Source organism: Triticum dicoccoides, chromosome 1B (assembly GCF_002162155.2).
Source record: "Triticum dicoccoides isolate Atlit2015 ecotype Zavitan chromosome 1B, WEW_v2.0, whole genome shotgun sequence".
NCBI lineage: Eukaryota > Viridiplantae > Streptophyta > Magnoliopsida > Poales > Poaceae > Triticum > Triticum dicoccoides.
The window spans coordinates 150,924,830-150,948,356 of record NC_041381.1 but is presented as its reverse complement, the minus strand read 5'-3'; the positions used below and the strand labels follow the sequence as shown (position 1 = coordinate 150,948,356).

Here is a 23,527-nt window from a genome sequence, read left to right as displayed (position 1 = left end):
ATCATGCCTAGATATTCTCATAACTATGCACTTTTCTATCAATTGCTCGACAGTAATTTGTTCACCCACCGTAATACTTATGCTATCTTGAGAGAAGCCAGTAGTGAAACCTATGGCCCCCGGGTCTATCTTTTATCATATAAGTTTTCCATTTACTTTTATTTGCATCTTTTACTTTCTAATCTATATCATAAAAATACCAAAAATATTTATCTTATCTTATTATCTCTATCAGATCTCACTTTCGCAAGTTTCCGTGAAGGGATTGACAACCCCTTTTATCGCGTTGGTTGTGAGGTTCTTGTTTGTTTATGTAGGCGTGTGGGACTTGTGAGGAGCTGATAACCCACAAGTATAGGGGATCGCAACAGCTTTCGAGGGTAGAGTATTCAACCCAAATTTATTGATTCGACACAAGGGGAGCCAAAGAATATTCTTGAGTATTAGGAGTTGAGTTGTCAATTCAACCACACCTGGATAAATTAGTATCTGCAGCAAAGTATTTAGTAGCAAAGTGGTATGATAGTAATGGTAACAGTAGCAACAGTAAAGATAAATGTTTTTGAGTTTTTGTAGTAGTTGTAACAGTAGCAACAGAAAAGTAAATAAGCGAAGAACAATATATGGAAAGCTTGTAGGCAATGGATCAGTGATGGATAATTATGCCGGATGCGATACCTCATGTAATGGCTATAACATAGGGTGATATAGAACTAGCTCCAGTTCATCAATGTAATGTAGGCATGTATTCCGTAAATAGTCATACGTGCTTATGGAAAAGAACTTGCATGACATCTTTTGTCCTGCCCTCCTGTGGCAGCGGGGTCCTAGCAGAAACTAAGGGATATTAAGGCCTCCTTTTAATAGAGAACCGGACCAAAGCATTAACACATGGTGAATACATGAACTCCTCAAACTACGGTCATCACCGAGAAGTGTCCCGATTATTGTCACTTCGGGGTTGTCGGATCATAACACATAATAGGTGACTATAGACTTGCAAGATAGGATCAAGAACACACATATATTGATGAAAACATAATTGGTTAAGATCTGAAATCATGGCACTCAGGCCCTAGTGACAAGCATTAAGCATAGCAAAGTCATAGCAACATCAATCTCAGAACATAGTGGATACTAGGGATCAAACCCTAACAAAACTAACTTGATTACATGGTAAATCTCATCCAACCCATCACCATCCAGCAAGCCTACGATGGAATTACTCACGCTCGGCGGTGAGCATCATGAAATTGGTGATGGAGGATGGTTGATGATGACGACGGTGACGAATCCCCCTCTCCGGAGCCCCGAACGGACTCCAGATCAGCCCTCCCGAGAGAAATTAGGGCTTGGCGGCGGCTCCGTGTCGTAAAACACGATGAAACTTTCTCTCTGATTTTTTTCTCCGCGAGACGGTATATATGGAGTTGGGTTGAGGTCGGAGGTGGTCCAGGGGGCCCACGAGATAGGAGGGCGCGCCCTAGGGGGGGCGCCCCCCTGTCTCGTGGACAGCCCGTGGGCCCCCTGGCCTTGATTCGTTCGCCAAAAATTCTTATTAAATCTTAAAAGTGCCTCTGTGGATTTCCAGGACATTCCGAGAACTTCTCTTTTCTACACATAAACCAACATCATGGTAGTTCTGCTGAAAACAACGTTAGTCAGGGTTAGTTTCATTCAAATCATGCAAGTTAGAGTCCAAAACAAGAGCAAAAGTGTTTGGAAAAGTAGATACGTTGGAGACGTATCTACTCCCCCAAGCTTAAACCTTTGCTTGTCCTCAAGCAATTCAGTTGATAAACTGAAAGTGATAAAGAAAAAATTTTACAAACTCCGTTTGCTCTTGTTGTTGTAAACATGAAAAGCCAGCATTCAAGTTTCATCAAATATTACGAACTAACCAAACTCACAATAACACATAGGTCTCACAATTACTCATATCAATAGCAAAATCAGCTAGTGAGCCATAATAATAAAACTCGGATGACAACACTTTCTCAAAACAATCATAACATGATATAACAAAATGGTATATCGCTAGCCCTTTCTAAGACCGCAAAACATAAATGCAGATCACCTTTAAAGATCAAGGACTGACTAAACATTGTAATTCATGGTAAAAGAGATCCAGTCAAGTCATACACAATATAAATCAATAACAATGAATGCAAATGACAGTGTGCTCTCCAGCCGGTGCTTTTAATAAGAAGGATGATGAATCAACATAAAAGTAAATAGATAGGCCCTTCGCAGAGGGAAGCAGGGATTTCTAGAGGTGCCAGAGCTCGTTTTTAAAATAGAGATTGAATAACATTTTGAGCGGCATACTTTCGCTGTCAACACAACACCTATGAGATGGCTGTATCTTCCATACTGCATGCATTATAGGCAGTTCCCAAACAGAATGGTAAAGGTTTATACTCCCCCAACCACCAAGAAGCATCAATCCATGGCTTGCTCGAAACAAGGAGTGCCTCCAACATACAACAGCCCTGGGGGAGTTTTGTTTAATTATTTTGATTTGCTTTGATCTTTTGGATCATGGGACTGGGCATCCCGGTTACCGACCCTTTACTCGTGAATGAGGAGCGGAGTCCATTCCTCTTGAGAATAACTCACCTAGCATGGAAGATATAGGCAGCCCTAGTTGTAACATGAGCTGCTCAAGCATACAAAACAGAATTTCATTTGAAGGTTTGGAGTTTGGCACATACAAATTTACTTGGAACGACAGGTAGATACCGCATATAGGTAGGTATAGTGGACTCATATGGAACAACTTTGGGTTTTAAGGAGTTTGGATGCACAAGCAGTATTCCCGCTTAGTACAGGTGAAGGCTAGCAAAAGACTGGGAAGCGACCAACTGAGAGAGCGACAACAGTCGTAAGCATGCATTAATATTAATTCACACCGAGTATAAGCATGAGTAGGATATAATCCACCATGAATATAAATATCGTGAAGGCTATGTTGATTTGATTCAACTACATGCGTGAACATGTGCCAAGTCGAGTCACTCAATTCATTCAAAGGAGGATACCATCCCATCATACCACATCATAATCATTCTAATAGCATGTTGGCACGCAAGGTAAACCATTATAACTCATAGCTAATCAAGCATGGCATAAGTAACTATATTCTCTAAATGTCATTGCAAATATGTTCACTTCATAATAGCTGACTCAGGAACGATGAACTCATCATATTTACAAAAACAAGAGAGGTCGAGTTCATACCAGCTTTTCTCATCCCAATAAGTCCATCATATCTCGTCATTATTGCCTTTCACTCGCACGACCGAACGATGTGTATAATAATAAGAGTGTACGTGCATTGGACTAAGCTGGAATCTGCAAGCATTCAACCCAAGAGAGAAGACAAGTAATGTGGGCTCTAAATTAAATAAATAATCATGCAAATAAGATCCACTAAGCATTTTCAATATGGGCTTCTCGACCCCCAAAGGAAAGAAAAGAAAATAAAACTATTTACACGGGAAAGCTCCCAACAAGTAAAAGAAGAACGAGAAATATTTTTGGGTTTTCATTTTAATTCCTACTACATGCAAGGAAATTAAACTAACTAATTTTTTGGTTTTCTCAAGGTTTATCAAACACACAAGAAGAAAACTAGAAAAAGGAATTTAAACTAGCATGGATAACACAGTGAAAGAGTATGAGCACCAACGACTAGTATGTGAACATGAATATAAAGTCGGTGAGAAATATGTACTACCCCAAGCATAGACTTTTGGCCTAAGTTGGTTTAATACCAAGGACCGCCGCTACTCTCCCCGGTGTAATGAGAGGTGTAATCAGGATACCACTGGTTGGTCATCTCCGGATCCCACTGGACAGATGATGCACGATAGGGGTCCAGCTCAGGTTCCGGTTCAGGTTCAGGTTCTGGAGTAAAAGCTTGAGCTCGATGATTGTTTACCGCCTCCGGTGTGGCAAGAAATTTTTCTGCAAGCAAATCAAACAACAGAGGTGCATGCAAGATAATAATCTCAAAGTGTTTCTTATTGAATCTAAGTTTATACAAGAGCATCCTATCTTCGTTATCAACAATAAACTTATGTGCTACCATGCTCTTGTAATCTAGAATGTGAGGAGGCAATATTGTCTCATTTTCCTCATGGTGCGTAATGGGTATCTGAAAATGTCTAGCAAGACGTGCAGCATAGATACCTCCAAATATGGGGCCTTTTGTACGATTAAGGGCTAGCCGTTTAGCAACGACGACACCCATATTAAAACTATTGTGTCCAAGCAAAGCATGTTGAAGAATGATAATATCAGGAACACTCAAGTTTCCACTATTCCCACGACCAATCAAGCATCTACTAGCAAATATGGCAAAGTAGCATAAAACAGGAAAGTGTATGCTAGAGACTTTTGCTTCGGAACCCTTCTTTGGCTCTTCTATAGCAATAATATTAACAAAGCCAGCCACATCTTCACAATGGGGTTCCTCTAGTTCTCCCTCATAAGGTATCCTACATACCGTGCAAAAATGACGTAAAGACATTTCTTTGAACTCGTCATATAAATAAAATGATACTTCGGGCGGTGACTTCTTAGGATAAAAATAAAAGTTTTGCACGAAAGTATTGGTGAGTAAGAGATACTGATCGATTCAGTCGTTGATGAAACCGGTGAGGCCTGCAGTCTCAATTAAAGCATAAAAGCCTTCATGAATTCCAGCCTCTTTCAAGAAATCATCACATGGCCATTCACACGGTCATACTTCCGCTAAGCGAGGAAGATTATACTTGGCTTTTTCCTTCTCTTTAGCTTGTTTTTCCTGGGAGCTTTGGCTAGAAGAGCCCCTCAAAAGTTTCCTCAACGTTTTCTGAAATTTTCTGAAATTTTAGTAACTTCAAAATAAAAGTGCATAAAACTAAACAAGATTGATAGCAACTACTCCTACAAGTGCCTAGAGCCCATATCATGCATTGGAATTGCTTGGGACCTAAAAAATTTAACATGCAACCTCAAGAACAGGGTCACCAAGACAACAAGGATTTGCAATGAATAAATCACTAGAACAAAAACTAATTGGACCAAAGGAGGAGTCACATACCAAGCAACAATCTCCCAAAGCAGTTTTGTGAATGGAGCTTTGAGCTAAGAGATCGAAAATCGCAGCAAAACGAGCTAGAACTCGTGCTTGAGATGGATGGGGATTTTTTTGGGTAGAAGATGAAGTGTGTGGGTGCTGGCATAAGTGGAGGGGAGCCACCAAGGGCCCACGAGACAGGGGGGCGCACCCTCCTCTCTCGTGGCCTGGTGCTTGCCCCTCTTGTAGTGTTTTCAGTGCCTAAAATCCTCAAATATTCCAGAAAAAATCATACTAAATTTGCAGGACATTTGGAGTACTTTTACTTTCGGACTATTTTTTAATGCACGGATAATTCAGAAAACAGGCGGATAATACTATTTTGCTTTATTTATTCTAATTAACAGAAAGTAAAAAGAGGGCACAGAAGGTTGTGCCTTATAGTTTCATCCATCTCGTGATCATCAAAATGAACTCGCTAACAAGGTTGATCAAGTCTTGTTAACAAACTCATTCCGAATAACACGGAACCGGAGAAATTTTGAATAACACTAAGTTACCTCAACGGGGATATGAAAATCCCCAACAATAAGAATATCATACTTTTTCTTGACAGTGGGGAGAGGAAATTCAAAACCTCCAAAAATGATAGTTGGAACTTTTTCAATAGAATTGATGCTATGAACTTGAGATTGTTTCCTCGGAAAGTGTACCGTATGCTCATTGCCATTAACATGAAAGGTGACATTGCCTTTGTTGCAATCAATAACAGCCCCTGCAGTATTAACAAAAGGTCTACCAAAGATAATAGGCATACTATCGTCCTTAGGAATATCAAGAATAACAAAGTCCGTTAAGATAGTGACATTTGCAACCACAACAGGCACATCCTCACAAATATCGACAGGTATAGCAGTTGATTTATCAGCCATTTGCAAAGATATTTCAGTAGGTGTCAACTTATTCAATTCAAGTCTACGATATAAAGAGAGACGAATAACACTAACACCGGCTCCAAGATCACATAAAGCAGTTCTAACAAAATTTCTTTTAATGGAGCATGGTATGGTTGGAACACCCGGATCTCCAAGTTTCTTTGGTATTCCACCCTTAAAAGTGTAATTAGCAAGCATGGTGGAACTTCCAGCTTCCGGTATCTTTCTTTTATTTGTGATGATATCCTTCATATACTTAGCATAAGGATTTACTTTAAGCATATCAGTTAAGCGCATACGTAAGAAAATAGCTCTAATCATTTCAGCAAAGCGCTCAAAATCCTCATCATCCTTTGACTTGGATGGTTTAGGAGGAAAGGACATGGGTTTATGAACCCATGGTTCTCTTTCTTTACCGTGCTTCCCAACAACAAAATCTCTCTTATCATAACGTTGGTTTCTTGATTGTGGGTTATCAAGATCAACAGCAGGTTCAATCTCTACATCATTGTTATTACTAGGTTGAGCATCTACATGAACATCATTATTAGCATTATCATCAGGTTCATGTTCATCTCCGGATTGTGTTTCAGCATCAGAGATAGAAGTATTAGTAGGATTCTCAGGTGTTTCTACATTAGGTTCACTAGAAGTTTGCAAAGTCCTATCATTATTTTTTTCTTCTTCTTAGAAGAACTAGGAACATCTAGATTATTATTCTGAGAATCTTGTTCAATTCTTTTAGGGTGGCCTTCAGGATACAAAGGTTCCTGAGTCATTCTACCAGTTCTAGTAGACACTCTAACGGCAAAGTCATTTTTATTATTCAACTCATCAAGCAAATCATTTTGAGCTTTGAGTACTTGCTCAGCTTGAGTAGCAACCATAGAAGCATATTTGCTAATGCGGTGAAGTTCATCTTTAACTCTAGCCAGATAATCACCTACGCGTCCTATCCCGAAAGCATTATTCTTTAACTCTCTACCAACATAAGCATTAAAACTTTCTTGTCTAGCCATAAAGTCATCAAATTCATCCAAGCATGGGCTATGAAATTTAGTAGAGGGTATTTCAACTTTATCATATCTATAGAGAGAATTTACCTTTACTACCTGTGTCGGGTTATCAAGACAATGTGGTTCTTCAGGCGGTAAATTAAGACCATGTATTTCTTCAATAGGTGGTAAATTCTTAACATCTTCAGCTTTAATACCTTTTTCTTTCATTGATTTCTTTGCCTCTTGCATATCTTCAGGACTGAGAAATAAAACACCTCTCTTCTTTGGAGTGGGTTTAGGAATAGGCTCAGGAGTTGGCTCAATTGGTTCAGGAATTACTTCAGGAACTGGCTCGGGAAGAGTCCAATTATTTTCATTAGTCAACATATTATTCAATAATATTTCAGCTTCGTCGATTGTTCTTTCCCTGAAAACACAACCAGCACAACTATCCAAGTGGTGCTTGGAAGCATCAGATATTCCATTATAAAAGATATCAAGTATTTCATTTTTCTTAAGAGGATGATCAGGCAAAGCATTAAGTAACCGGAGAAGCCTCCCCCAAGCTTGTGGGAGACTCTCTTCTTTGATTTGCACAAAATTATATATTTCCCTCAAAGCAGCTTGTTTCTTATGAGTAGGGAAATATTTAGCAAAGAAGTAATAAATCATATCCTGGGGACTACGCACACAACCAGGAGCAAGAGAATTATATCAAGTCTTAGCATCACCCTTTAATGAGAACGGGAAAATCTTGAGGATATATAAATAGCGAGACTTCTCATTATGAGTAAACAGGGTGGCTATATCATTCAACTTGGTAAGATGTGCCACAAGAGTTTCAGATTCAAGGCCATAAAAAGGATCAGATTCTACTAAAGTAATAATATCAGGATCAACAGAGAATTCATAATCCTTTTCAGTAACACAGATAGGTGAAGTAGCAAAAGTAGGATCGGGTTTCATTCTAGCATTAAGAGACTGTTGCTTCCATTTAGCTAATAATTTCTTAAGATCATTTCTATCATTGCAAGCAAGAATAGCTTCAGCAGCTTCTTTGTTCATAACATAACCCTTAGGAACAACATGTAATACATAATCATTGGGGGAACGTTCATCATCACTATCATCAATAATAGGTTCTTCAATATTTTCATTCCCCCTAACTCTAGCAAGTTGTTCATCTAGAAATTCACCTAATGGCAAAGTAGTATCACGCAGAAGTAGTTTCATCATGCATAGCAGAAGTGGCATCATCAATAACATGCGACATATCAGAATTCATAGCAGTAGCAGGTTTAGGTGTCGCAAGCTTACTAATAACAGAAGAAGAATCTAGTGCAGAGCTAGATGGCAGTTCCTTACCTCCCCTCGTAGTTGAGGGCAAAATCTTGGTCTTAGTGTCTTTCAAGTTCTTCATAGTGATCAACAGATATAAATCCCAAGTGACTCAGAGAATAGAGCTATGCTCCGATCCCCAGCAACAGTGCCAGAAATTAGTCTTGATAACCCACAAGTATAGGGGATCGCAACAGCTTTCGAGGGTAGAGTATTCAACCCAAATTTATTGATTCAGCACAAGGGGAGCCAAATAATATTCTTGAGTATTAGCAGTTGAGTTTTCAATTCAAACACACCTAGATAACTTAGTATCCGCAACAAAGTATTTAGTAGCAAAGTGGTATGATAGTAATGGTAACAGTAGCAACAGTAAAGATAAATGTTTTTGGGTTTTTGTAGTAGTTGTAATAGTAGCAACAAAAAAGTAAATAAGTGAAGAACAATATATGAAAAGCTCGTAGGAAATGGATCAGTGATGGATAATTATGCCGGATGCGATTCCTCATGTAATAACTATAACATAGGGTGATATAGAACTAGCTCCAGTTTATCAATGTAATGTAGGCATGTATTCCGTAAATAGTCATACGTGCTTATGGAAAAGAACTTGCATGACATCTTTTGTCCTACCCTCCCGTGGCAGCGGGGTCCTAGCGAAAACTAAGGGATAGTAAGGCCTCCTTTTAATAGAGAACCGGACCAAAGCATTAACACATGGTGAATACATGAAGTCCTCAAACTACGGTCATCACCGAGAAGTGTCCCGATTATTTTCACTTCGGGGTTGTCGGATCATAACACATAATAGGTGACTATAGACTTGCAAGATAGGATCAAGAACACACATATATTGATGAAAACATAATAGGTTCAGATCTGAAATCATGGCACTCGGGCCCTAGTGACAAGCATTAAGCATAGCAAAGTCATAGCAACATCAATCTCAGAACATAGTGGATACTAGGGATCAAACCCTAACAAAACTAACTTGATTACATGGTATATCTCATCCAACCCATTACCGTCCAGCAAGCCTATGATGGAATTACTCACGCACGGCGGTGAGCATCATGAAATTGGTGATGGAGGATGGTTGATGATGACGACGGCGAAGAATCCCCCTCTCCGGATCCCCGAACGGACTCCAGCTCAGCCCTCCCGGGATAGATTAGGGCTTGGCGGCGGCTCCGTGTCGTAAAATGTGATGAAACTTTCTCTCTGATTTTTTTCTCCGCGAGACGGTATATATGGAGTTGGAGTTGAGGTCGAAGGAGGTCCAGGGGCCCATGAGATAGGAGGGCGCGCCCTAGGGGTGCACCCCCCTGTCTCGTGGACAGTCCGTGGGCCCCCTGGCCTTGATTCTTTCGCCAAAAATTCTTATTAAATCTGAAAAGTGCCTCCGTGGATTTCCAGGACATTCCAAGAACTTCTCTTTTCTACACATAAAACAACATCATGGTAGTTCTGCTGAAAACAGCATCAGTCCGGGTTAGTTTCATTCAATTCATGCAAGTTAGAGTCCAAAACAAGGGCAAAAGTGTTTGGAAAAGTAGATACGTTGGAGACGTATCAGGAGCCTCCTACTGGATTGATACCTTGGTTCTCAAAAACTGAGGGAAATACTTACGCTACTTTGCTGCATCACCCTTTCCTCTTCAAGGGAAAAACCAACGCATGCTCAAGAGGTAGCATGCTTCCACTGGTGCGTGGGAGGGGGCTCCCTCTGAGGAGAGCCCCCGGGGCATGTACATCCCTGCCCTGACATGTGGCTTGCACGGTAGGGCTGGAGGAGGTGTGTATGGGCATTCATGAGCTAGCACGGGACTCACGAGGCCCTACCTCAAGGCGGGTTGCGCCTGAATTTGATCGAGAACACTTGTGTCAGTCTTGCAAGATGGTTAGGCAACTTGTGCCGAATGAGTCTCCTGATGTTATTGCATGAGAATGCCAGACACCAATGACCCCAAGAAGTGACGTGAACGGGGCCGGCCCACCAGACAGAGCTCAACCATTGGGTTTATTGATGTTGTAGGGACGGACCCAAGCACAGACGCTGTGCCCAGACTTCTCATGCAAAGGTCCTGAAGAAAAACAACCGGCGCGCGGCTCCCGCGGCGGCGAGGCACCAGGTCGCGCGCCCTCACTCATCCGCCCATGATTAGCTCATGCGAGAACAAGCACCAAGGGCCATGGGAGGTGACGTACACGGGAGCTGGCCCGTGAGCCAGAGCTTAGCCTCTTGGGTTTAGCGGCGCTGCAGGGACGGACCCGAGCACAAACGCCGTGCCAGTCCTTAATCATGAGGCAGTCGTGGGTGGGCTCGCGAGGGCGCGAGACGTTCTTGGAGACGAAGCGCCGGTAAGGCAATCGATAATTTCAAGGCAAAACTCATAAAGGAAGGTAAACTAGTTCTGGTAGACGCAAAAGGGATAGATGTTGCAGGGATGGACCCATGCGACTTGGGGATAATGCAGCTCGAGGGGCACCCCCAACTGGAACGAACTAAAAGATGTCACCTGGCACCGTTGCTGAAGAGATGTCGGGGTAGCAGAAGATGCACGCTGCTGAAGTCGTTCCTCATGAGCCACCTTGGCCCCAAGCCTCACGAGGCTCAGGGGGCCCGGTGGGCTCACGAAGACTCATCTCCATCTCCGCCAGGATCTCCTGGCACCTGGCCTCCTGAGCCGCTTGGACGTCCCGCATGTGGCGCTGAAACGCGACAGCCGCACTCTGCAGGGAAAAGGGCATGCGAACGTAGCTATGAGGGGGACCCTCGCATCGGCCGACATGGGACGGCTAGAAGAGCTGCCGAGACGCGGCCCTATTGAGCCCTGGGATGTTGATGCAGACGCGGAACTCCTTACCCTCTCCAGGGCAAGGAGCCGCGCCCGATGGTGGGCGGCCCTCGCCCTGCAGAACCCTTGCCTCCTGAATCTCCTTGACTGCTTTGCTGATGAACTCCTGAGCATCTGGTGCCTCACGCTCTGCGCCTTCTCCTGGGAAGTGTGCATTGAAGCATGCCTCTACATGGTGCCCGAGCGCCTCCCTCGTGACGTCGGCCAGGTCTGACGCCCTCTAGAGGAGAGCCCCCGAGCCCAACCTGAGAGGGGCGCTGGGCGCGCCTTCCTATGCGATAGGTGAAGGTGACCAATCCAAGGATGCGAGGCTTAAGGCAGCACTGTTGGGTGATGCCTCGTCATGAGATTCCTGGCCTAGCTGCAACTTCTTTGCCTTGGGGGCGACCTCAGGAGGGAGTATCTCGCCTTCGTGTTCAGGGTTCTCGACTGCTGCAGCTTGGTAGGCACGCTCGAGAGAGCACACCGCGTCCTTCTCCTCGCAGGCAACCGTGATGATGCCGCCGCTCCATGGCATCTTGAGGACGTTGTAGCCGTGGTGCATTGCTGCCATGTACTTGGCCAGTGATGGGTACCCGAGGATGGCGTTGTACGGCAGGCGAATGTCGGCGATGTCAAAGTCGATGAGCTCGGTGTGGTAGTTTTCGCGCTTGTCGAAGGTGACAGGGAGGCGAACTTGCCCTATTCGATGCGCAGAGCCGTCGGTCACCCCTGAGAAGGGCTTGGTAGGCCGAAGCTGGTGGTATGGCACTTGGAGCCTGTTGAACGTCTGGAGAGAGAGAATGTTGAGCCTTGCTCCGCCATCGATGAGGGTCTTGGTGATGACCACGTTGCTGATGACGGGAGAGCAGAGCATTTGGAGCATGCCGGCAGTGGCCGCACACTTGAGCTGATCGCAGGAGTTGAAGGTGATGGCGTATATTGGACCACCTGAGCAGGCGCGTTGCCTCGAGCTTGGGGAGCGCGACGTTCACTTCGCGCGCAAACTGCTTGAAGACACGGTGAGAGGCCGGGGCCTGGGAGCCTCCTAGGATGCAGGCGATGGCTCGAGGCTCCTGGGAGCCTCCAGCCCCCTCGTCCTGGTGATGATCTTCATTCCTTCTTGGCGGAGGACATAGCAAAGGAAGACCAGCGTTGACTTGAGGCCGATCCTCGCGAGGCTGGTCCCTCCAGGCGCCCTCGTGAGGCTGACCCTGCTAGCGGTCCTCCCGAGGCTGGTCGTGCCACTCCTGGTGATGGTCGCGGCCGTCCCAGCGTCCTCCACCTCGGCCACCTCCACGACCGTAGCCTCGATCGTTGCGCTCGGGGCGTCTACCAAGGCACCCATCCCGGAGGGCTCTGAGCTCCTGGCAGTCATTGGTGTTGTGGTTGTGCACGTTGTGGAAGACACAGAATGGTCGTTTTCTCTTGGATGACTCAGGTTGATCGCAGCCGCGCTTCATCTCCGGCTCAGCTGCAAGCACAACTGGCCCCTTGCGCTTTACATCCTTGGCCTTGGCCTTCTTGTCTTCTGGGTCAACATCGGGGAGCTCGAGGAGGGAGAGGCGTCCCTCCTCAGCCCTCACGCACTTGTTCGCCATGTTGAACATCTCCAGGGCTGTGGAGAGGTCCTCATGTATGGCGAGCTCCTCCTTCATCTTGATGTCGCGGACTCCATCGGTAAGCGCTGAGATGATGCCTCGTCCGACACCTTAGGGATCTTGAGGTGAACGTTGTTGAAGCGCTAGATGTACTTCTGCAGGGTCTCTCCTGGCTGTTGCTTGATGCGTCATAGGTCACCCGCAGCCGACGGGCGGTCGCGAGTGCCCTGGAAGTTGGCGATGAAGAGGTCACACATCTCATTCCAGGAGGAGACAGACCCCACGGGGAGATTCAGGAGCCAGGAGCGCGCACTATCCTTGAGGGCCATGGGGAACCAGTTCGTCATGATCTTCTCGTCGCTGCTAGCCGCCTCGATGCTCAGTTCGTAGTGCAGGAACTCAGCGGGGTCGGCAGTGCCGTCGTAGCGTGGGGGCAGGTCAGGCTTGAACTTGCCCGGCCAGACGACGCTGCGCAGCTCCGGGGTGAACGCGCGACATCCTGCCGTGGTCACGGGAGCCCGCCGAGGTGGTGGAGCCTAGTCTTGGTGCTCGCGCTCCGCCACCATCACAGGCGGCGCATGGTCTTGACGTGGAGGTGCTGGAAGCGCACGTGCATCTTCTTGGGGCCGCTGCACCACCTGACAGCTCGCTTCTTCACGCGCAGGCGCCTGTCGCTGCGGGTCGCGCCGTGGCGCTGCCCGCCTTGGCTCGACGATGGCGCCCTGGACGGGAGGTGGTGGAGGCACCCCTTGAGCCATGTCGCCCGCGGCAGGCTGCTGCTGAGGTAGTGAGCGGTTCGACCCAGCAGAGTTTCCGGCGGCGCTGATGAGCTCGACGATGCGCTCCAGCCACTCCTCGTAGAAGTCGTCGACTGGGCGGTAGCGAAGGAGCTCTTGCGTCAAGAGCAGGCAGCTTGCATGTTCGTCGGGCTGCGACGCGCGTGGGAGGACGAAGCGGCCGGAGTCAGCGACGGAGTGGCGGTGTGCCCGTCGCGGCGCACAGAGGGGGTGAAGTGATGAAGCTTGCTGCTCGTGAGCGGCAGGGCCCGTGGCGCCGTTCGCCGCTGGTGACGGAGGACGACGGTGGCAGCCGTCACCTGCCGGCGCCGTCTGAGCGACGCGGGCGGCAACCGCGGCCCGCGCTCAGCGCGAGCCCGACGTGCGTCAGCCATGGAAACGTCGGAGTAGCGGTGGATCGATCAACGGAAGAGAAGATCCAACGCACCCCTACCTGGCACGCCAAATGTCGGATTTCGGGTTCCGCAAACCCTTGAGAGGTTCGGACTCTGGGGTGTTTGCGGAGATCTCAACCTTTCCAGACTACCTACTCGCGATCCTCACAGCCTAGCGCGTCGAGCTCAAAGGGACAGAGAGACACAACAGTTTATCCTTGTTCGGGCCACCTTGCGTTGTAATACCCTACTCTAGCTTTGTGGTGGATTGTCTCGAGGGGCTGAGGATGAACTAGTACAATGGATGAACAACCTCAGGAGGCGAGGTGTTCTTGAGCTCGGATGAGCTGGTGAGGTGGTGTGTGTGGAATCGATCTATTTGTTTCTCTCTCTTGGATGGTGGCTAAATCCTATTTATAATGGCCTTGGTCCTCTTCTCAAATGTTGGCGGGAAGGGATCTGACGCTCTGTGCCCGCCTGACGCCTGCTTGTCCTTGGACATCATGGCTCACGTCAGCCGAACCTCGTGAGGTGCACCTTGCATAGAAGTCTCCGCTCCTCGGAAGCCAGTCTGAGGAGGCCGGTCCCCTTGGAGGTCTTGGCGTCGTCCGCCTCGCGAGGGTCTTGAGTTGTTGATGCTGAAGCTGGGCCGTACCAGGCCGTCGATGGAGCCACGCAGTGGGCCACAGGCAGGCAAGTCTGGGTACCCCCGTATCCAGAACGTCGACACATACCTACGATTTTTTCGGATGATCAATCTCACACGTGTGGCACGAAGCAATCCCGCCCCGATGTTTTTTACAACTAAAGTTGTCATCCGAAAAGAAGAAAACAAACCCCAAAAAAACTAAAACTTGCCATCCGATATTGAAAACTGATTATTCTGTAAGATGGATCTAACCATCATTAAGTGCGCAAGTTTTCAGGATAATTTACAACTGCATAAAAAGATTATGTGGGAATTATATATTTTTTTCATGATAGATTAATCCGAACTGGAACATGATTTTGCGTCCCTTTTTCCGTTGATAAATTTACCTGACATGTCCCTTTACAGGTGGCAAGACAGGTTACAACACTGATGGTGATAAGGCACTTGTTCTGTACAAGGTATGGTTGTATTGCTAAATTAGAACTGCATTTTTTGTGTGTGTCATGGTAAAAGAGTATCATAAGTAACTCTGACGTTCTTGTATCAATGGCAGCCTGGCACACATCCAGCATCCGCACTGCAGAATGACGACGGAGTACATGAGGAGCATTCAAAGTATTTATACGCATAAGCCCCCTTTTCTCCATGATGTTTTCCTTGAAGACGTTTTATCTCACATTTCTGTCTTGTTTATATGAAAAATCTGCACTGTCAGAGTTTTTTTTTCGTTTTTTTCCTTTTTGAAAAGGGGGTTTGCCCCTGCCTCTGCATCAGAACGATGCATACGGCCATAAGTTCTTTTTTTCGTGGAGTAACATATGCTTTTACCTAATGAACAATTGCTCACACTCATTCTATTCTAAAATTCAGCTCTTTGTTTACTTTATTATCTCCACCTTTTGGGATGATGTCTTGTTTTTTGGAGTTTCTTTCTTGGAAGAAGCATTTATCTGCATCTTGGTAAGGTGTTAATCGAAATATATATTTCTACAAAGTTTTGGAGAGTTCAGCTTCTCAGAGTGCCGGAGACTCGCAAGACTGTCTTACTTAAAGAGAAGGCTGCTGGGTTTGATATAGACAACCTGATATATTTGATCTCGTTCGCAGAGCGTTTTGGTGCTTCACGCTTGATGTAAGTATGGCCTTCTAATGAATGAAGTAGTATCATGCTTGATGTATTCCTATATTCCTGTAGATAATGTGACCCTGAGGCTGATGATTAATTTGTGCCGACTCCATATGATAACTGCATAATTTATTGCATTTCCTTCTGATGCCAATTCCGACGCCATTTCAGATTGTTGCTGTACTACTGTACTTGGTCCATGTCTTACTTTACTACTGTACTTGAACCTTTTCGTGATCAACTGGAACACACCTCCATTGATTGATCTCCTTGCTGTGTTTAACAGTTAGCTCTAAGTAATTTCTGTGAGTGCAGAAGCCCTAACTGCGTGTGTGTCGCTATCAATTTATAGGAAGGCATGCACACAGTTCATTGATTTGTGGAGGCAAAAACATGAGACTGGACAGTGGATTGACGTTGAACCCGAAACAATAATGTCTACACGCTCTGAATTTCCCCCCTTCAATGCTTCTGGGATTATGTTTATGGGAGATAAGGAAACAATGTCTGTCTCTAATGGAGATACAAATGGCGAAGATGCTGCTAAAGCTGGTATGTTGGTGCCGTGACTTAACTTACTTTCCAAATGCTCACTTTGTTCAGTATTTTATTTTTGTAGTTGATAAGCGGATTTTGTTATCTGCATGATTGTTCACTTTATTTCTTCCATACCGCCACATTTTATGTGTTTATGATTTTGTTAACGAAAAATTGTGATCCAAATTATTCCTAATATACAGCCGCCTTCTTTTTTATTTTTACATGGCAAATTTTCTTCCAATTTGAAATGGCCCTTTTGCCTGGTAATTGTGCAGCCATATTGAATTTGTACAATTTCTTTTGTCAATCTGCATGCACAGTTAATTTGTGTTTCCCCTTTGTTTTACTGTGAGAGGGAGCTTGGATCTGAGAAATCGTTTTTCCGTTGCTTGACAGATCACAGGGCACCTCACCACCCAGGAGCTCCCCATGAGTACCATCATGGTCCATATCAATCAGGATATCCACCATGGGCATACTACCCTGGGGCGAACCCATATTACCCTCCTCCCTATCCCCCAACAGATGATCCCAGGTACAGCCACTTGGAAAGGAGACCATCAAGGAAGCACTCAGCAGACAGCAAGGACTTCGACAACTCCGATGATGAAAGTGACGACCAAAGCGGTTCAGAGAGGGAGAGTTCTCATGGCCGCAAGTCCAGTAAAAAAGGCAAGCGCTCAGGCAAGAAGAATGTAATTGTCTTACGCAATGTAAATGTAACATCAAAGAAGAAGCATAGGTCATCAAAGAGCGAGTCACACTCAGGCTCAGATATGTCATCAGAGGATAGTGATGATTCACACAGGAAATCAAGCAAGAGGAATCATAAGCGCTCGAGTTCGAAGAAAAAAGGGGGCAAGAAAACCTGAGCCGACGGGGATACTGATGGAGAAGGTATGGGTTAGATTCTCGGGTGTTCCAGAGACTTTGCTTAATGAATTTCTTATTGTCTCTAGTCTCGGTTCTCTGTTAGGTAGAACAGAGAAGGTAGACATGCCTTTTACTCGTCTGCATGGAGTTGCTAGGCTACTTGGTCAGTGTGGTGGGTGCAGAATATATTCCAGACTTTGTACCATGGACATATGATGGTGTGTCTTATGATCTCGATATTGTGGTTGAGGAGGTTCCTCGGGCAGATAATAACACTGGGGACACCGATGTTGATATGACAGATGGCGGAGCCGGTAGTGGTGGCCATGAGATGGATGGTAATCCCGAGGACCATAGTGGGAATGAGAAACTGGCCGAAAAATCCTCGCAGTCGTCTGAGCCGAGGACAGAGAAGGGGTCGGCCTCCTTGTCCACTCCGGCGGCTTCGCTCCGATTTGGTTCGTTTCAGGCGGTGTCCGCGCCGAGTCGCTATGGAGTGACCGTGTGGAGATGGAGGACTCTGTTGATGGTCTTCCTTTGGAGATGATTGAGGAGCATCACATGCAGGTGGTGGTTGAGGTTCCACCGCAGATGACGCCGCATGAGCGGCAACTTGCTCCTGAGGTATTGAGATCGGTAGCGGCTACTTCTCCTTCTGAGATGGAGGGTGACGCTTTGGCCGACCCGTCGGGTTCGACCCGGCCCACTTCACACCCTTAGTCGCCTCATCCAACCGGCTTGACACAGGTGGTGCCGCTGGTAGGTGATGAGGGCCACCCGAGCAGTGCTTCCGACGTCCCAGTTGGTGCCACATCGGTGACATCTCCCATCGCTTCGGACTCAGTCGGGCATACGGCAGGCGGCCACAACCCGATCGAAGTCGCCCTGGAGAATGTGATCGCTTTTGGAGGTATTCCGGATCCTAGATCCGGTGACACGCGTTTTAGTCACCGGATCCAGGCCCAGCCGGACGCGGATGACATACAGATGGGGCGCGCTATGAGAGCCGCCAAGCTTCGAGACATCAAAGCCCATACAGGTATGTCGGTTAATACAAATTGTTCCATTCTGCACTTTTCTGAGGATGAAATTATTGGTAAAGCCAGCAACTTAGGGATCTCTCTTGGTAGTAATGACAAAGAAACTGCAAAATCCATCAATGATCTATTAGACTTAGAGACGGATAGAGCTGTGGACTTATTTCAAAATTTAGCGGTGCTAAAACCTATGAATGAAACAAATATAAATAATCTAGGAGTAACAACGCTTCAGAGTCTCTGTGAGGATTTAGTTCCCATGGAGGGCTTAGAAGCCGAGGAGGTAGATATGATTCCAAGGGGTATATGGTCCCTTTGCAGCCAGATACCACTCCTGGCACTGGTCCTCAAAATGCCGAGGAGATGAAGGATAAATCAAAAAGAACCTGGAAGAGGAATTTATCCTACATCGGCAGTGAGTAGGAGTGCGAGAGTTAAACAGAGTAAAAAATTTCATGATGAAATATGAAAGGAATGTTCTGGAATAGCAGAGGTCTAGCGGACTTGGCTAAAAGGAGATTCCTTAGTGATACATCTGTAGAACAAAAATTAGACTTTATGGCCCTATTGGAGATGGTAGAGATAATTTCACCCCGCAGTTTCTCAACACCATTTAGGGGGGTTTATTTTGATTGGCACTGTCTACCTCCAAGGGGGCGATCCCGAAGGATCTTACTTGGGGTGAAGTGCGAAACTTTAGAAGTGCTGAGTGTGCTCCATGGTGATTTTGCTGTCAAATTTCGTGTAAGATCGAAAATTGATGGCTTAAGATGGGCTTTGGTGGTCGTATATGGTGCGACACAGCCGGAGCTTAAACCTGACTTCCTCGCAGACCTGGTGAGAATTTGTGGGGATGAAAGGTTGCCCATTCTGGTGGGAGTTGATTTCAGTATCATTAGAAGACAAGATGAAAAAAATAATGACAACTTCGATGGAAGATGGTCATTCATGTTCAATATGATAACTGAAAGTCTCGACTTGAGGGAAATTGACCTCACTGGTAGGCAATTCACGTGGGCCAATACCTTGCCAATTCCTACTTACGAGAAATTGGATAGGGTTCTCACTAGTGTGGAGTGGGATTAGAGATTTCCACTGGTAACGATTCAGGCTTTACAGAGGGCCATTTCTGTCCACACCCCACTCCTGGTTGATTTCGGGGGAGCGACACATGTGGGCAATAGAAATACTTTCTCTTTCGAATTAGGATGGTTTGAGAGGAAGGGCTTCATGGAGCTCATTGCGACATAATGGGCCAGGGACTCTGGTGGGTCCTCTAATGTGGAGAGATGGCAAAACAAAATTAGACATTTGCGCCAGTTTTTTAGAGGCTGGGCCAAAAACCAATGTGGCATTTATAAAGTTGAAAAGGAGAGATTGACACGAATTATTAATGAACTTGATGTGAAAGCGGAATCCACTCTTCTTAATATATCTGAGCAAGATATTAAGAATGAGGCAGAGAAGAAGTTACAAGCCCTTATGAGAGAGGAGGAGATGAAATGGGTGCTTAGAGCAAAGGTTTCTAAGATTGTCCAAGGGGATGATAATACACAATTCTTCCACATGATAGCTAATGGGAAACATAGAAAGAAAAAGATAACCCAGTTAGAACAAGATGAGGGTACAATTGTAGGACATGAGAATCTAAATTGTACATCTCTGAATATTATAAGAAACTTCTTGGAGCACTCGAAGAAAGTTTGTATCTCTAGATGAGAGTGTGAAAGTGCGTTACGTCGACTAGAGGGGGGGTTAATAGGCAATTTTTATGAATTCTTCACTGAGAAATTTCAGGGTGAGGAAATTACTAAGCGAAGAACTACTTGCAGCGGAATAAGTACTCAGGTATAAGCATAACAGAGCAACAACATAGTCTTCATGATGAAATGAAAGACAAAACACAAAGTACAGAAAGTGTAAACACAGGATAAGCAGGATGAAGACAAACTGATTGAAGAAATAGGATTGAGGAATTAGAGAAAGTCTTCAGTCAAAGTCTTCAGACAGTAATGATCAGGTTCATCATCACATAACTGAGGAAATGAAAGGGTTGAGGAAATAGAACCAGTAGGCTTGGTGAAGACAATGATTTGGTCAACCAGTTCCAACTGATGTGACAGTTGTACGTCCGGTTGGAGCGACTGAGTATTCAAACTCGAGGACACACAGTCCCGGACACACAGTCCTCATCGTATTCTCCTTGAGCTAAGATCACGCAAATATCGCCCAACAGTAGTGGTATGTCTTCACAGGTGACTTCCAAACCTTCACAAACTCGGTCACTCGGCGATCCACAATTCCTCTTGGATGCTCAGACCATGAGGCCTAACCGTCTGGAGGATACACAGTCCTCAAAGGTAACAAGTGCCGGTTCCATGCAGGAACAATCTCTTCAGTGATGCTCAATCACTTTGGGTTTGTATGTGTTTGGGTTTGGGATTTGGGTATTTCCTCACTTGATGATTTTCGCTCAAAGTCCTCGGAGGATGGGATGCTCTCACATGACAAGTGTCAGTTTCTCCCGGAGCAGCCAACCAGCTAGTGGTTGTAGGGGGCGGCTATTTATAGCCTAGGGAGCAGCCCAACATGATAAGACATAAATGCCCTTGGCTGATATGACCGTTAGGTGGTAGATATTTTGGGACAGCTGGCACGTAGCACAGCAACAGTCAGATATTTGAGGTTCAAATTCCTCAGGGTTATTATGTTCCTCATTGTGTAGGCAATTCGCACTGGCAAATTCCTATCTCCGCAGTCAGGACAAATTCCTCAGAGACCAGAAGATCTTCGTCTCTGTCACTGAAGAAATTGACTGAACTGATATGAGATTTCCAATGGCTTCACTCGAAGGATTGGGTAGGTGTAGGATTTTGAGATGATCATCACTTGGAAATCAGTTTCCTTAGTATTACCTCGACCCCCTTTAACAGTACTGTGTTTCCTATGACTCAAGAAGAAGAAAATGAAACTATGAAAACAAAAGTCTTCGCGCTTCCTAATCCTTGCATGAATATCCAAGTCTTCAAGGTCACACCAATTTCTTCATTTTCAAAGTCTTCAGGAGAGCCAAAGTCTTCAGCCGAAGACATTCATTTTTAGGGGTCGACTTTCACTATAAATATCAAACTCCTCATCGACTTATAGAGCCTGTGTACACTCACAAACATATAGTCCCTTAACCTATAAGTCTTCAATACACCAAAATCACTAAGGGGCACTAGATGCACTTACAATCTCCCCCTTTTTGGTGATTGATGACAATATAGTTTAAGTTTTCAACGTGGATAAACATATGAATTGAAAGTACTCAATATTGAGGAATTTGATTGCAAGATATAGAATAACTCCCCCTGAAGATGTGCATAGTGAGGAATTTGCTTTTGAAGCAATGCACACTTGAAGAGTAGAATCATGGAGATCTCCCCCTATATCTTGTAATTCATACACGCATTTAACATATATAATGAAGAATTTGAAGTGCATGATGAAATATGGTGACTGATGTAATTCAGCATGCTTGCATTGGATATAAGATGAAATAGCATGTAGAAAACATAGCAAAAGTATCAAGTCACCATCGGACTTAAGTTACAATTCATTCAAAAAACACTTCAGAAGAGCGAGAGTTGCAACTTAACAAAAAAATGCCCATATTGATAGACCCGCTTGAAGACTAACTCAAATTTCTCCCCCTTTGTCATCAAATGACCAAAAGGGACGAAAAGTGAGGACTAACGCCCCTGAAGAATTTTTTCACAAAGTCGATGGAGGAGCTCCAGTGTTGTCGGGGTCGGTTGTTGTAGTAGGGCCTGCCGTAGTGTCGTCCAAATCCTCATTGTCATCAGTCTCGCGCGATGAGGAATATGAGCTGGGCACCAAAGGAGGAACTTCAACCTTCTTGAATTTCTTCGCTGGTGGCTTAGCCCAGCTGAAGTCCTGCTTGAAACCCATTTGCTTGAGATCCTCATCACCGTAGAGATGAGTCAGAACAGCCCAGGTGCGATCAAAAACTTCATTGAGGTAATAGTGGTTTTTCTTCACTGAATTATAAGTTGCATCCATGTTGTGAAGAATAGCGCCAAACTGGCGCTTTACCCATTTGTGATTGCAATCCACCTTTTGGTGAAGACTGAGGAGAAGCTCACGATCAGTCATCACCCTTGGAGCTGTAGCCTGGGGACTTTGCTTTGAAGCATTAGCGGCAGAGTCATGAGTAGTAGAATCATCATTGGTGCAATAAAAAGCAGCTTTGCGAAACCGTCCGTCCAATGGATGATTGCCTTCATCAATGATAGCAGTGGCCTTGCCCTTCTCATCAGCCGAGGAAAATGTCCGTTTGAGGACTTCAATTGGGGGCAAGTAGCTGCCATGGTTGAGTGTATCAGCTTTGTAGTTGATTGAAGACCTTGATCTGAGGAATCTCATAATCCAAGGCGCATAAGGCTTCAACTCAAACAGAGACATTGCAACATTTGCCAAAGTCCTCATGAAGAAATCATGGTAGTTCACGGGAATACCGTGCATGATATTGAAAAGTAGATTCTTCATGATACCAACGACTTCTTCATCATTCGAGTCGTGGCCTTTGATTGGACTCAGAGTCTTGGTCAGAATGTGATATACTATTCTTGGCACATATTGCAATTCCTTCACAAGGAACTTTGTCCTTGAGGCTTGACCAGGCTTCAATGGCTTCATTAGAACTTGCATGAAGTGATCAGACAGCTCAATTTCAGAGTTGATGAGACGAGCACCTTCTGGGGGAGGACTGACAGGCATGGCACGAAGCAATTCAGTTGCTGGTGCCTTATAGTGTGTATTTTTGGTCATCCAGTCCAACACTCATGAGTTCACATCTTCAGCATTGCTAGTGATGTGCAGTGTCGCATAGAATTGAAGAATGAGTTCTTCATTCCAATCGCAAATGTCAGTGTAGAAATTGAGCAGGCCAGCATCATGAATAGCAGCAAGGACTGGTGTGAAGCAAGGCAGTGATTCCATATCAACATGAGGAATATGAGCATGGTCGAAGACTTTGTCCTTATTGAAAAGCACTCAAGAATAAAAGTTGGCTTGGTTGGTAGTCCAGAATCTCTTCCGCCGCAGACGAGCAGAATCATAAGGGTTGTATTCAGTGAAGAATACATGCTCATTGAAGAAAGCATCAGCCTTGAACTTTGGGGTCTTGGAGAATGGATTCTTCGGTTGTTGCTGAGGAGTGTCAGTGATATGAAGAATAACTTCTAGAATGTCAATTTCTGGAGCCGCACGCTGAGGAATATCAGCTTCTGCTTCAGTAGCAGCCTGGGCCTCCATTTCTTCAACAGCATTTTCATCAGCACTAGTGGCTG

At 45.3% G+C, this 23,527-nt stretch overlaps 1 pseudogene; it reads left to right on the top strand.

Annotated features, from left to right (window-relative positions):
• Positions 1 to 23,527, top strand: part of LOC119350245 — a 98,454-nt pseudogene that overhangs the window by 10,293 nt on the left and 64,634 nt on the right.